This window comes from Solanum verrucosum, unplaced genomic scaffold (genome assembly GCF_900185275.1).
Source record: "Solanum verrucosum unplaced genomic scaffold, falcon-dt-bn FXZP01000202.1, whole genome shotgun sequence".
NCBI classification, from domain to species: Eukaryota; Viridiplantae; Streptophyta; class Magnoliopsida; order Solanales; family Solanaceae; genus Solanum; species Solanum verrucosum.
This window is the reverse complement of record NW_026020248.1, coordinates 273,346-285,548: the sequence shown is the minus strand read 5'-3', so window position 1 is coordinate 285,548 and position 12,203 is coordinate 273,346.

The following is a 12,203-nucleotide window of genomic DNA, read 5'->3' as shown; positions in this document are numbered from 1 at the left end:
TCTGTGTTAACCACCAAAGCAGGCTTAAAACTTAACATGTTTGATCTAATGAATCTTCTAATCATATAACAGACACGATTTCCAGAAAAAGAAACTATCTATGTTTTTCCCAGATCTTCATAGTATAGTTACTGAGCATATGCAATTTTTCTCAAGATTTATCATTGCCCGTGTCAAGTGTTTGACAAGGAAGTTGGTGATTTAAATCACTTCTACGGTTGTTCTCATCAAATGCTGGACGCACAAGCTTCCTATGCTTGAATGGCTTATCAGCTGAATCCTTAGCCACTGAAGTTTAAAAACTATTTCCTTGTGAATTCTTAAGGACTGTGTATTCATTAGCATTTGTCTCCTCTTCTTTGTTTAAAATTCTAAAAGGAAAACAAAAAATAAAAGACGCTTTATTTCTCAAAACTCATCATGAGAATCAGACAACCCTAGCAAGATTTTTCCTAAAATTGATCTTTACTTACACATCTCAGTGTATACTCTCCACTGAAAATTTGTATTTTTTCAAAACAGAGAAAGAACAGGTCTGTCTATAACAACAAACGAAAGCCCAGGTCTTAGTGTTTCAGCTGTGTTTTCTCAGAACATAGAAAGCAAAGGCTTAGTAGCGATCTCAACTCAATCTATATCTTCTATTCAATCGAGTCTTAGGTATGCATCCACTTCTGTGAGTTTTTTTGTTTCTTTCTATAAAGTCGATTTGTTGTTTGTGTTGTTCGAATTATAGATCTTCTGGTTTGAGTTATAACTGCTGATGTTTTTCTTAGAAAGATTCAGTTTTATAGTTGCTGGTCATTTGCATCAGCTCTTTTTTGTAATAGCTGCTTGAGTTATCGCTGCTGATAGTTTTTTTAGAAAGATTCAGTTTTATAGTTGCTAGTCATTTGCATCAGTTCTTTTTTTTTTTTGTAATAACTGCTTGAGTTATAGTTGCTGATCATTTTTTTTACAAAGATTCAGTGTTATAGTTGCTGGTCATTTGCATTAGCTCTTTTTTTAATAGCTGCTTGAGTTATAGCTGCTAATCATTTTTTTTAGAAAGATTCAGTTTTATAGTTGGTGGTCATTTGCGTCAGCTCTTTTTTTTAATAGCTGCTGGTCATTTGCATAAGTTCTTTCACTTGGAAAGAGGCACTAAGAACCCAATTAGGTAAAACAATATTCAAAGATAATATAAATAGAGTGGCGTTCAAGTTGAGAAATCCATTATGAATTATATGTGAACTATTGTACAACTTTTAAGACTGAAGGAGCCTGAGAGAAAAGTGAATACAGTATGTTACAGCTTGAAAAGTGAAAAAGTTATATATTCGTTTGGTTTTGAAACTGATAAAATATGTCAAACGAAATAGAATTGATGCAAATGACCTCATGTGGTGCTGCACATTGAAGGTTCAAAAAGTGATAGTTTCGTCTGGGTCTTAAACTTTGATAACTCAATATCTTTCAAGAAGATACATTCTAACAGATGCTTAAACATTCAACTATTTTTTTCTAACTGGTTCTCTGATTTCTGTCTTCTAGTATCTATGTTATTCCTCCTCTTTGACGTGTTGTTTTTTTCTTCTTTAAATTTGATTTGTTGATTGTTTTCTTCTTATATCATAGTTTATAGTGTGTGCCTAAAGAATTGATCATATGTTCACGATGAAATTTACTCGAGCTCATGAAAGATAAAAGAAGTAATAGAACTGATGCAAATTACCTCTAATACGTTTTAATAGTTGAATGAGGAAAACAAATCGTTGAATGATCGCTTGTCTACCATAGAAGATGAGCTGAAAGAAATAAGAAAAATGAAGGAATTTTTTACTGCTCAACATTCGCATGACCCGCATATGACATCACCAGTATCATTTGAATGACCACTGACTTGTTTTTGCCGACCAAGTAAGTAAAAATATACCAAACTCTATTTGTGGATAGTCGTTTAAGAATTTAGTGTATGTATGAACTCTTATATTACTGTCATGCTTACAAGAATAAGATGATTGATCGTGTTTAAAGGAATTTCTTCACTTCTGAGGTTCTTTGTTGGGTGATTTTTTTCTCTTAGTCAGTGGCTGTTTGATCACCTATATACAAAGTGATGCTCAATATAAATAGTAATGATCATTAATGGAATTAATAGTTTATAAACTTCGTCCCTCAGTTACTGGACAAACGCTTTATAGCTTGAGGTTTTTCTATTATGATTCATTATATGGATTGGGAAATTTTTTGTTTGTTGGATTGATAATGGAAAATGGTTTAGATATTGGACATCTCCAAGGTGTTCATATATAGATGACACATTCAATAATGCTATGTCGCTTATGAATCTTGATACAGATGTTGGGATAGAGCTGATTTCGTTGATAAAACAAGAAAAAAATCGAGCAAACTGAATTATGTTGCAAATATTGTTGAGAAATGCGTAACAATAGCAGCTATAATAGTAGTAAAAGCTACCACATCTAAAATGCTTCAGTTGTTCCAAGTTATTTTACTATTTGTGTTGTTTCTTCTCCAGTCAGAAATTGGAAAACTGATACGCATTCAATAATGTTATGTCGCTTATGAATCTTGATACAAATGTTGGGATAGAGCTAATTTCGTTGATAAAACATGAAAAAATTCGAGGAAACTGAATTATGTTACAAATATTATTGAGAAATGTGTAACAATAGCAGCTATAACAGTAGTAATAGCTACCACATCTGAAATGCTTCAGCTGTTCCCAGTTATTTTACTGTTTGTGTTGTTTCTTTTCCAGTCAGAAATTGAAAAATTGATATGTATTCAGCTTTAGCCTGTAAGTGAATTATAACAGTTAGATTGGAGCTCATTCTGATGTGCCGGCTAGTATGTTTCTTGTTAACTAAGTTTTGACTACCTAAACGAGTTTCTTGATTTGTAATATTAGCTTGCTAGACAATAGGGCTACTTGGTAGCCAATGTAGGTACTTTAACAGTTATGTTATTACACTCATCTTGTCCATGTAGAGTTTCTACAAAAGCACCAAGTTTCGAAACTAAATTCCTTAACAGTCTAGAACAAAACATGTATCATTAGAATTGTTTAAAATATTATTGCCTTCTTTATCTCTGTTTTTCATTTTCTACACGTACAATTGCAGGCACACAGTTTGAGATTCTTTGGCTCCTACAAGGATTAATGATAAGAAGAAAACAATGATAACTTGTTTGTTTCCCTTGCTACAATAATAACCTGCTCGTGTCTTCCTGAAACACCGATATCATACTTGTTTAGTTCCTCCTCCACAACAACTTGTTTCCCCTAAAACAAAATATAAATCTTTTTGGTGGAGAGTTTCTCCATTTGTACTAGCTTATGTCACTGAATTTGTGCTTCTGATATAGATTTGGATTCCTTGTGAATGCATTTCAAAGTTTTCTTAATCAATTTTTCTTATGCTCTTGCAGCTTGTTGATATTTCTAGATAGCCCCTGATGTACTTTAGAGTTCTTTTTTGAAGATTCAAACTACAACTCAAGATGCCAGTTTAGAAGACGCACACGACCATTATTATTTTGCTAGGAAAGTTGTGCGAAACATTTAATCATAGTCTAGCTCGGGATATTGTTAATTTGCTAAGTTTTATTTTGTTAATTAAATATTGAAACTTACACCATAGGGTTTTTACCTATTTTTATATTAATATCAGCCTTTTTTATGGAGATTTAACGTAGAAATCTTATATTTATTGGTAGAACATATAATACATTTGTGAAATGAAGATCCCGAATCATTGGTGGTCAATTAAAGACCAAAACTTTTGCTCGTCTCTGAAAGTTCATCTAAGACGAGATATTTTCTTGTCTCTAAAAGTTTAATCTAGGATGAGACAACTACTTGTCCCTAAAGGTTCAACTAGGACGAGGTGTTACTTGTCGCGAAAAATAGTCTAGGACGACGTGGTTGCACGTCAAGAAAAAGTAATCTAGGATGAGGTAGTTGCTCATCCCTAAAGAGTAATCTAGGACGAGTTCGTTGCTAGTCTCTAAAGGGATTTAATGACCAAAAATGACTAGTTTTCAAAGAATAAAATTATCTATTTGGGACGAGATATCTAGTCTCTAAAAATGTTTTGGCGACCTGCTTTGATTCCGTCTTTAAAAACATTTAGCGACTAGTTAAAGAGACCCTTCCCAATTGACTTTAGCGAAGATGCATTTTAGGATGGGTGGCGACCAGCCATTTCCCGTCTCAAAAGACTATTTGGGACCAGAATTGGACTTTCTGGGACCATATATCCCTTCCTTCGGCTGTTTTTCTTGTACTATAACCTTTACATTTAGTTCATATTAGACATCACATCAATGTATGACTTAGTTTTCACCCTCGCACCAATTGACATTAGACTATTAGATAGTATCACACTAAATCTCTGTTGATAATTCTTTTCTTATTAACTACCTCCTTGGTCCGACAAGTAGCAACAATGCGAGTTCTAACGCGTGCACTCGTTAAAAAGACTTCTAAGCGAAAGAATTACCAATACATGCATAAACATTATTCAAGAATTACTTAGTTACTATTCATACGTTGTTAATTGCTCACCACAACCCTAGTTGTGGATTTAGTTACTCATGCTTGAAAGAACACAATTCATATTTTGATAAAGAGAATTCATGAACTTACGTTTAAAGTAGAAGAAACTCGTAATCTCCAATTGAATTTCGTAGCAAAAATCTTATAAACCGAAATCTGAAAATCAAATTGCTAAAGTTTGCAAGTTAATTCCCAAGAAAATACCAAGGACTAAAAGTAAACAATAGTGTCTAACCCCAAAAAATGAGGTTTACATACCTTATTTATAGAAAAACATGTCTTAAACAAAAAGGAAACAAAATAAGGAAATAAACTTTCTCGACGCGGCTTTGATCGACGACTCGACCTATGGACCGTGGGTCGACCTACGGTCCGTAGGTCCCCTCCGTTGGTCAACACTTAGACTTTTTCTGCAAGACCTGGAACCTTCAACTCCCAGTTCATCACTGACGGACGTGCAGGACGGACCGTAGGTTGACCTACGGTCTGTGGGTCCTCTTCCGTGGCTCCACACTTAGGATTTTCATCAAGTATTGGAACTTCGACTCCTAGTTCATCTTCTACGGATGTGCAGGACGGCCTGTAGGTCGACCTACGGTCCGTAGGTTGCTTTGTTGTTCCACACTTGGTCAGACTTCCCTGAAGCTCCTATCTACGCCCACCATTGACAGATCGTCATAGGACCTACGGTCTGTAGGTCCCTCCGTGGGTGGCCACTTCTGCAGATTTTCAGTTGTCATCTCACTTTACCACGTCCAAGCCTATTTCCTGCAAACATGATACAAAACCCATTATTTCTAATACAAAATGGCCCTAGACACACACAAATCTTAAGTGAAATGTATTAAAAATACCGTAAACTCACGGTATATCAACACCCTCAACTTAAACATGTTTTTTATCCTCAAGCGACACACTAACACTCTAAACGACACTTCTGTAGAAGCAGCAATACAAATTCAAGCAATCACATGGCCATTTCAATCCACTCCATTTTCTTAGTGCAAATCTTTTTCTGTTAGACTCAACAAGCTAACTCATGCAGATCAAGATATGACTAAGATCGACCAATAGACACCAAAACATACACTTTTCACAATCACCAAGGTACCAACTTTCTGACAATGTAACTAGTGCCCTCACTTCAAACAAAATCCTTTTCACACAGAATATATGAATTTTGAGTTTTTTTAGGATTCATGCAACACTCACGCTCAGAAGTGACTTGAAGTAAAGTTAGTGCTCAATACCATAGGCTTGCCCTTATTTTCACTGCTTAGAATCTCCAAATTATTTGCTAGGATAACTATAGGACTTTCTTTAGCTTGTAACGTAGGCTCAGGGTCAGGTGTGGTACATTTGGGTACATTTTAGTGACTTTCTTCCCTCCTTGATATTACATTGGCTTTTACCTCTTTTCTCAGCCTATTTTGACATACTTTCCTTTTACTTTCTTTCCCTTGACTCTTTTCAACATGGATGTGACTTTTGATTTTGCGGCTCTTATTTTTCACTTTTTTTTTTCTTTCACTTAATTTTTTTCAGCAATTTTTTTATCATCTTTTTGCTTCTTTTGCACTAAGTCACATCCCCTTCTATCTTTTCTTTTTCTCTTTTCAACACAAAACTCTATTCATACCTCTTTTTCTTTCGGTTTCCTCTTTCATAACCACCCTCAACTTATGGATTTTATGTTAGTTGAGGTGCATAATATCCGATGTCGGACCAGGGCCAAGATTGAGGTAATTTTTTTTGCATTAGTCACCCTCAACTTAGGCTTTTGGCCTAAGTCAAGGTGCACATGTCCAAGAAGGGACCGGGGCCAAGGCAATTATTTTAGGGAAGGTGAGTTAGGTGAATCAAAAGAAATGGTCTATTTAAGGATCAAACATTTGGATCAAAGGGAACATTGATTTCATTTGGTTGGATCATTTTAGTCTTAAGTGGACTAATTTGAACAAGGGCCTATGATCACTTCCCAACTTCTAGCCTAGATCATCTTAGCAGGACCAACATGGCAAGTTCTAGATTGGCACAAACTGTCTGAACATTCAACTTTTCTCACACTCTTGGCACATTGTTTCATTATCAGATTATCAGATTACCCAGTTCAAGTTTAAGCTTAAGTCATGAGGTCAAATCGGTTCTTATCATGTCACATTGAGATCTAACACATTCAACTCATCAAGACTATAAATCTAGCACAATTGAACATTTTTGGACAGGGATCATTTTTCTCATGCTATTCATGCCATCATGCTTTCATTTTTCTACTTACTCCTACACATACATTCCTAAACATGCCGGTTCAACAAAAATTAAAACAGTCTCTTCGGGGGAAAATAACACAGGAAAGAAAACCCCAAGAGAGGATTATGAGTTGGGTTTACTCAGACTTCACCCTATCACTCACAATCTGTTTACCCCACCCCCAACAAAATAAAGTGAGATTGTATCCAATGCAAAAAAAATACAAAGTAAAGGATAGAGTGAAGCAAATGTGTGGCGCATATGCGCCGAAGACCACTCAAGCAACGGGTGGGTCCGGTTTCCCCGAGCCCACTGGATTAACACTCGGAACGCCATCAGTAGCACTCCCATCTACCCTCTCAACACCTTCAGTAGTGCTATCATAAACTCTTACCGTACCATCAGTAGTGCTCAAACTGCTAGAGGCACCAACACCTTTCTCCCTAGCGCATTGTTGTCGCATCTCCTTGTCAACTATGGATGCCTTCTAGGCCGCCTTAGTCTGCTGGCACTCCCTCTTGCTAGCTCTCCCATCCTCAGTGTCATCAGAAGTATGACCGGAGTGGGGGATTTTTCCAGCAGTACGGGAAGAATCTGGCAGCGGCATACCATCTTCGAATAGGGCACTCAACACCGTATCATCAACATGTGCCATAGGGGTAGACTCTGGCTCAATCTTTGGTGGAGAGAGATGTACAATGACATCAACACAGAGCCTCTCTATCTCTTTCTGGAGAGTGGTCAGATCAATAGTCGGGGCCGACCTATCTAGGACTCTCAACTCAAAGGCATCCATGCACTAATGAATGGCCTGGACTTTCTGGTCCATCATACCTCCATCCGCTGCTTAACCCTAACCTCAGATTCCGCTATAGCACGCTGCATCCATGGCCTCACATGCTGAAGCAGAGTGGCCATATGTGCCTCTAGCCTCTGTACTCGAGCTAAAGGGATGGCAGTGGAACCGGAAGAGTGGGTGGCTCTGGACGAGGTAGGGGCCTAGCTGGCGGCCGGAGACAGAGAAGCCTAGGCATCTGTGGTAGTGGCTGGAGGAGTAGTGTCATCGTCTTGCATCTGATCCACATCCGCTACAAGATCATCACCCAATGGTGGCACCTCAACCTGTGGTTCCCTGTGAGGTGCAACTGCATTGGCCTCATCCCAAATAAGGCTTATATCAAAAGTCTTGGTTGCTTGAAGCAATCGGTCACAATGCCAAACTAGTAGACCGGAGTCCCTGCAAAGCTGGAAGATGAGACAAGGGAAAGGCAAAGTGTTGGTGGCCTTGAAGGCCCTCTCATGGATCACCTCGATCAGTATATAGACAAAATCAACCTCAACTCCCACTACCATGGCTGCAACTATCACTGCTCGGTCCCATGTGAGCAAATTATCCGCTTGAGTTTGGGATACTCGATTACGCACCAGCAACCAGAAAAATTTAACGACAAAGGTCAGGGTCGCCTTCTTAATACCCAAACTCGGGGTCTGGACCCACTCGACACGCTCTTTATTAGAAGCAAGATGTCTTGCTAGCCACATAATAAGTGACTCTCGCTTCTCGACATTCCTCTGAAATGCCCCACTCCGGATGATGCCCTTGCGATAGTCTAGCTCTGTTGTATTGATGGGAAAAGTTCTATCCGGGCCATAGATGAACCTGCGGAGGATGATCTCGGAGATGTCCACAAAAAAGCCCTGAACTAGTGTAGCCTCAAGTGGAGGCTGAGCTGTGGGCTTTTTTTGCAGATTCAGCTTTTGCCCCTGCACACGTAGCAACCATTAGGACTCCTTTTTTTTAAACATTTTCTTGACACAGACCCTCTTATATATCTAGCCAACACTAATACAAAAATAATACACCTATCTAAAGAATTACAAAATTAAAATAAAAGAAGAAAACTCCTAAATCGAAGAGAAAAACCTATAGTTGGCTAGATTGTACATCTTGGGTTGCCTCCCAAGCAAAGCTTGATTTAATGTCGTGGCACGACGTAGGCCTCTTGATTTCTCAGACTTCATCAAGGTAGTAGGCCTCAATCACTTCTTGCACACTCTCCAACTTCCCTTTGTATACTTTGATCCTTTGCCCATTCACCTTGAACCTTGTTCCCTCATTGTTCTCGAGCACGACCACTCCATGTGGGAACACTTGAGTGACTATGAATGGCCCGGTCCACTTGGACTTGAATTTGCCAGGAAACAAGCGCAACCTTGAGTTGAATAGAAGCCCCAGATCACCCACAAAAATTCACGCTTTTTAATATTTTGATCATGATACTTCTTCATCTTCTTCTTGTACAAGGCTGAAATTTCATACGCTTTTAGGCGAAACTCATCAAGCTCATTTATGTCATTCACTCTTTGACTCGATGCGGTGCCCCAATCCAAATTCAATTTTTTTGCGCCCACATGGCCTTATGCTCTAGCTCTACCGGCAAATGACATGGCTTCCCATATACAAGTTGGTAGGGGGACATACCTATGTGAGTCTTGAATGCTGTGCGATAGGCCCATAGAGCCTCCTTGACCAGTCCGTTCTATTGACATTCACAGTCTTTGCAAGAATCTGCTTGATCTCTCTGTTTGACACTTCAACTTGCGCACTAGACTGCAGATGGTAAAGAGTAACTATATTGTGACGGACTCCATATTTCTTTAGCAACACCTTGAACAACTTATTACAAAAGTGGGAACCTCCATCACTGATAATCGCCCTAGGTGTACCAAATCTGGAGAAGATACTCTTTTTCAGGAATGCGGTGACACTTTTCCCTTCATTGTTTGAAAGCACAATTGCTTCCACCCATTTCGACACATAATCAACCGCAACAAGAATATACTTCATCCCATGTGAACTCACAAATTGACCCATAATGTCAAGGCCCCATACATTAAACAATTCAATCACCAATATCAGATTAATAGGAAGCTTTTTCCTCTTTGAAATTCCTCCTTCTCTTTGGCAACGATCACAAGACTTGGCGAAATCATGAGCATCTTGGTGGATGGTAGGCCAGTAATACCCACATTGCAAGATTTTATGAGCAGTCTGAATACCACTATGATGCCTACCAACAAGCGATAAATGACACGCCTCTAGTATACTCATCATCTCAACCTCGGGCACACAACGACGAATAATCCCATCAACACAAATACAGAACAAATACGGTCATCCCAAACGAACTTCTTCACATCATGCATAAACTTTTTCCTTCGGTGAAAAGACAAATCCGATGGAACCAGATCACTTGCCAAGTAGTTAGCAAAGTCTGCGAACCAAGGAATTAGATCATGAGAAACAGCCAATACCTGTTCGTCTAGAAAATCATCATTAATTTCAACCCCATCTCCTAGCTTGAGCATAACTTCCTCCTCTAATCTGGAAAAATGATCGGCAACTTGATTTTCTGTCCCCTTTCTATCTTTCACCTTAAAATTGAACTCTTGCAGCAACAATACCCATCTAATCAACCTCAGTTTTGCATCCTTCTTAGCCATCAAATACCTTATTGCAGAATGGTCAGTATGCACTATGACCTTAGTACCAAGCAAGTAGAATTGAAATTTCTTGAATGCGAAAACCACAACAAGGAGTTCTTGTTCAGTCACCGTGTAGTTCTTTTGAGCCACATTCAGAGCTTTGCTGGCATAGTAAATAGGATGAAGAATCTTCTCTTGCCTCTGTTCCAATACCACACCAAGCGCCACTCCACTCGCATCACACATCACTTCGAACGGTTGCCCCCAATCCGGTGAAATAATGATAGGTGCAGAAACTAGCTTTGCTTTCAACTCTCCAAATGCTCTCAGACAAGCATCATCAAAATCAAACTTACACTCCTTTTCGAGCAATTTGCACGATGGGTGTGCAATTTTGGAGAAATCCTTGATGAACCTCCTATAAAAGCTTGCATGCCCAAGAAAACTTCTAACACCTTTAACAAATATAGGTGGTGGAAGCTTTTCTATTACCTCAACTTTAGCTCTATCAACCTCAATACCCTTCTCAGAAATCCGATGACCCAGAACGATCCCCTATTTCACCATGAAGTGGCACTTTTCCCAATTGAGCACAAGATTACACTCTTCACACCGTTTCAGTACCTCGGACAAATGTATCAGACAACACCTACCACAGAGAAATCATCCATAAATACCTCAATAGTGTCCTCCACCATATATGAAAATATCAACATCCTGAAACGCTGGAAGGTCGCTGGAGCGTTACACAACCCAAGTGACATCCATTTGAAGGCGAAAGTCCCATAAGGGCAAGTGAATGTGGTTTTCTCTTGGTCTTCCGGAGGTATGGAGATTTGACTGTAGCCCGAATAACCATAAAGAAAGCAATACCGACCCTTACCAGCACGGTGGTCCAGCATCTAATCTATGAATAACATAGGGAAATGGTCCTTTTCTGTCCAAGCATTCAATTTCCGGTAGTCCATGCATACTCTCCATCCAGTCACTGGCCGCATCGGAACAAACTCATTTTTCTCATTAGGAACCACAGTAATCCCACATTTCTTAGGCACACACTGAACATGACAAACCCAACTATTATCTACAATGGGATATGCTCCAACATCCAACCACTTGATGATTTCCTTTTTCACTACCTCTTGCATAAGCAGATTTAGTCTCCTTTGGTGCTCGATACTAGGCTTGTGATCCAACATGAGTTGGATTTTATGAGAACAAATGCTAGGAGGAATCCCAATAATGTCCGCAATAGTCCAACCAATAGCATCTTGAACCTCTTCAACACAGAAACCAATGCCTCAACTTGAACCTCACTCAGATCGACCGCAATGATGACCGGTAAAGTTCCATCTCTCCCTAAGAATACATACCTCAAATGTGATGGTAGAGCCTTAAGCTCTGATTTTGGAGCCTCTTCAACAGATAATTTTGCGGGTGGAGAGTCGTGATTCTTCATATCTAACTCCAATTTCTCCGGTTTGGAATGAAATTTGAACCTATCAAGTGCGGCAACTAACTCATCATAATCTTCAATACCATCACCCTCAAAATGCATAATTACCGCTACAAGTGCATCAACTCCCAACCTCTCTTCAATAGACACATCAGAACCTTGCTTCACAATATGATTCACCACTGACATTTACTTGAGATCGCTTTCCTACTTCATGGACCAAATGATATTATAAGTTACCTTGTCACTATTCAATTGATACTTCATCTGCCCTCTCTCCATACCAAGGCGCGCCCAGTAGCAAGGAATGGTCTCCCAACGATGATGGGAACCTCAAAATCAACCTCACAATCAAGTATCACAAAATCTACCTTTAACGACCCTCAAAATGAAGTAGGATAAAGTAGAGCCTCACATGGGTTTTATCCATTAATAAGTTGTCAAAAA